Source organism: Chinchilla lanigera, unplaced genomic scaffold, assembly GCF_000276665.1.
Source record: "Chinchilla lanigera isolate Chin_1 unplaced genomic scaffold, ChiLan1.0 scaffold00104, whole genome shotgun sequence".
NCBI lineage: Eukaryota > Metazoa > Chordata > Mammalia > Rodentia > Chinchillidae > Chinchilla > Chinchilla lanigera.
In genome coordinates, this window is record NW_004955505.1 from 4,067,460 (window position 1) to 4,071,857 (window position 4,398).

General features: G+C 46.9%; 1 pseudogene; it reads left to right on the forward strand.

The window, feature by feature from the left end:
• Positions 1–3,240: 3,240 nt before the first annotated feature.
• LOC102012344 lies at positions 3,241–3,878 on the forward strand (annotated as a pseudogene).
• Positions 3,879–4,398: the final 520 nt, after the last annotated feature.

A 4,398-nucleotide genomic window follows, 5' to 3' on the forward strand; every position in this document is an offset into this window, starting at 1 on the left:
AGCAGGAGGAGGGAACGCGACTCTGACACGCGTGCACAGCCCCATCTCAGGAATGGCATCTTGAACCAACGTAAGCATGGTGAACTCTTCTACGTAAACTCCTGGCTTTTAGGCACTTGTGCAGCGGCGCAGCCGTGGAAGGCCTTCCCAAGGCAACAGTGTGCGGAGACCCTCAGAGGAGGCTGGTTCTGGTCTGGAGCCCTCTTCATCTGTTCATTTCTTCCTTCCTCGCTCTGTCTTTCTCCCTTTCTTTTGTTCATTCATTTTTGAGCCTGGGTTTGGCCTGGCCTGGAAGATCACCTGGCCCGGTGTTCACTGCTACACTTGTGTTCCACAAAGACCCAGTGGTGGCCTGGGCGCGTCTACTGCTTTCTTCTTCGTAGCAGAGTCAGGACCATTAGCACAAAACCCTGCGGCACTGAACAAATTTTTACATCCCTAGTTGTTTTCAATATAACCTAAATAAACATAAGTTTTAGCCATGCACAATCAGTCTGCTTTGGATACCTGCACACTAACCTCTGTTACCACAGGGTCAAAGCCAGGGCTGTAAAGACCCCAAGCTAAGGCTGCGCTTTGCAGCACTCTGCTCTGGGGACCCGGCACCCTCACTGAGTGCCTGGACAAGTAAACACTCTCTGCCCCAGGAGTCCCTTGCCTCGCTCCCCTGCTGAGCGGCGGCTCCCCTCACTGCGCCCTGCGCAAGGGCCCCTGCCTGCGGGACTTCTGCTTGCAAACCTGTCCCAGTGCTCCCCAAGGATGCCCACAGCATCTACCTGCCACCTGTGTTCATGTATGTCCGCTCCGTGTGCCTTGATGTCCTTCAGGTGCACTGTACGTTTGACATCCAAAATGTTTATACGTCAGAGAAGTTCGCAAAATCTAACTATAGTGAAAGTTCACCTGCCAAAGGCTTCGAGAAACACCACAGCCCGGAAACGCGTTTCTGTGCTTACTCGTTGAGCTTTCTTCCCAAATTGGCACATACCACTTTTTTGATTGACCTAGCCAACGCCTTTTTATCTTTTTTCTGGTCCCTAACACAGAAGAGATACTAAAATGTCCTTTTTCCAGTGATACAGTTTTAATAATCATGTAAAAAAAGAGCAGCACTGCAGTCTCAATATACAGTGAAATGGGCACTACTGTCATCCCCTACGATCCTCAAAACACCGAATAAATCACTTATCTTTTATATGCCCCAGCTTTCCCCTGTGTCCTGTGGTTAATCATCATAAAATTGGGAGTTCATGCACACTGAGTTTTACTGATAAAGATTTCCTAGAAGAAAAAGGTGGCGTAGTTCTTACCTATACAGGTCATCTCTGCTCCTCCTGCTGGCCTCTCTGCATTCCTGAGTCTGCTGCCGTTATGTCATCACTGAATGAAAAGAAAGTGGGATAAAATGTGCCCCTGACATTCAATTTTTCATCTTTTCTTTCTCCAGAGAAAAAGACAATTTGTAGTTTGATGAATGGAAGTATTTCCTGATGCCTTGCATAAGATATTTTACTCTTGCTTATATATTCTTCTGATTGCTCCGGTGGGTATCTAAGACAATACAACTCATAATCCATAGAGTAGTATACTGATACATGTGTGCATAGCAGCCTGACCCTTGGTGTAGCAACATCCACTGTCATTTGCCATCAGAGACCAGAATTTACCTTCTCATTTAAATATCTGTTTCCCGGGGCTGGGGATTTAGCTCAGCGGCAAAAGCGCCTGTCTGGCACGCGCAAGGTCGTGAGTTCGGTTCCTGGTACCGGAGAAAAACCAAAAAAAAATCTGTTTCCCATATATATTGGGGGGAGGGGTGCTATATGAGGGACTGAACTCAGGGGAGTTCTAAACTGTTGAGCTATCTCCTAATTCCCTTATATTTTTTACTTTGAGACATGGTCTCACTAAGTTGTCCAGGCTGGGTTCAAACTTGCAATCCTCCTGTCTCAGCCTCCCAGATAGCTTGGGTTATAGGTATGTACCACTCCACCTGTTTGTAAAATTTCTTAACCTTAGATTATAAACAAAACTCCACCTTAGGAGTTAGGTCTTGAAACTTGGTATCTGCAAAAGAGACCAAAATGAAACTGCTGTTTGAGGTGTAAATCATATCACTTTATAGATGTTATAGAAAGAAAGATAACTGTTAACCTTTTAAAATTCTGTTTAATTCAGTCTGCAGTGATTGCCATTAAATGCACCTCAGGTCCTTTGTATTTCCCAATCCCCGGCATGCGTGTCAGCTTCTCAGACGTACCTGCTCCTGGTGTACAGTAGCTGCAGACCAGAAGGTTTGGGATTTTGAAGGGCAGAACAATTGGACGGCCTTGTGTTTTGCCCGGAAAGGCAGGAAAATCCAGCAGAAGCTCTGCCGCTCTCAGCTGCCTTGAATTTTGGTCCTATCTGAGGACTCACCCAACCTGATTACTCTAGAGATGGGTTCTTAGATCCTGGGTAGCCCATTTGTCAAGAGTTACCACAAACTAACTGAAACAAAAGTATTTTAAGGCCATGTGGGTTGCTTCCGAATTCCCTTTTTCTTAAAGTTGATTGCTTGCTTTAAAAACAGCTCGTTTTTATTTTGTACTTGTTTCTTTTTCTTTTCTTTCTTTCTTTTTTGTTTTTTTGTTTTTTTGTTTTTTTGAGACAGGGTGTCACTATGCAGTTCAGGCTGGCCTTGAACTCACTTTGTAGCCCAGGCTGGTCTCCAACTCACAAGGATCCTCCTGCCTCAGCCTCCCAAGTGCTGGGATTACAGGTGTACGCCACCACACCCTGCTGTACTTGTTTCTTAATTCTGTATTGTTTCCTCATCGTCATTTGTTCATTCCTCACTAATCCAGTATAAAAAACTGCTTCACCCAGACCACTGTAATAAATACAGCGCTGGTTATTGTTTTTCAGTATGTGTCAACTTCATGGTCTCCTGCGTATCTTACCAACAAGGTCCAAGTTACAGTTCCTCGATCGTTCGAAAGGATTCCTGTTACCGTCTGCGTGGCCCAGGTTCCTTCGCGGAGCACCCGCGGTCCCCGGGGGCAGACAGGGACTCCCACCGCGGTCGTGCGCTTCTCGAGATGCCCATGGCTCCCTTGAGGTCATCGCTGCAGGCCCCTTGTCCCAGCCCTAAGGGAACAGAGGCACAACAGGTGGACGTGGCCTGCCCCAGACCTTGAAACGCCCCACAGAACTGGAAGTAAAACCTAAGTCACCTGATCCACAATTCTTTCTCCGCAGGAGTGATTTCTTCAGCCTTCGGCATAAAGTGGCTCATCTTTCACCAGGAACGGAAAGAAACTAGGAAGGCGATGGGTAGCGTCAGTAATGTACTTGGTACAACTGGCCTTTTAGCACTTCCGTTCAGAGTCTAAACTTCTATAAGGTGTGCTGCCAAGAAATGGTGAAATCCTGACACGCGCGGCTCCTCTCGGAAGGGCAGTGAACTCGGCACTGAGACCGTGGTCCTGAGCCCTGCGCTCGCGAAGGAGCTGCGGGAGGACACTGATGTGACGCTGCCATCTAGCGTCAGAGCTTGGGAGTTACAAAAGTGAGGCACGATCTCCGCTGGAGGGAGAGCAGCCCTGCTGCACGCAGTCCCGAATACCTGCAGAAGACGCAGCTCCTCGCTGATGTGGGGACGTACATGCTCACAGCTGGGACGCAGGCCGGCGAAGTGAAATGCGGAATTAGGGGTCTCCACTTGCATCCATGTCAGACTTCTCTTGGGGTCCTCTGAATTCTCAGGTAAACACCAGAATCTGGAGATATTTGGGGAGTATTGCAGTCTTCACAATTCACCAGGTGTGATCAAAATGTACAGTGAACTTTTAAATTTCTAAAAACTCTTACAGGGCCGGGGAGATAGCTCAGTGGCACAAGCGCCTGCCTGGCAAGCACAAGGTCCTGAGTTCGATTCTCGGTACCAAAAAAATAAAAATAAATAAAAATTAAAACTCTTGCAGTAAAAGACATCTGCAGTAATCCCCCTCAGCTGCTGCTCATTTTGAACACACTTATTCCACCGTTCTTTTGACTTTCTGACTTTTTAATGTGTGATCAAAAATGTGGTGAATGTTGCTGCCAGGTGCCATCCCATAGAAAGGCAGGCTTCTGAAAACATAACAGGGTGTCCTCATCCACCTGGTTTACTGGATCTGCCCCTGATCAATCTCTGGCTCTTCCTCCAAGTCAGAATGAACATGGAGGGAAAACGTTTTGAATCCACTGAAAACCCGGAGGCAGCCACAACAGCATAATAAAGACACTCTTGAAAGAGGACTTGCAGAATTACTTTAGAAAGCGGCAAGAACATTGCAATACATGCGCTCAAAATCAAGAGGGCATCATGGCAGTGTGTCTATTGCTGTAATAAATTTTTTAACTTACACGTTCACC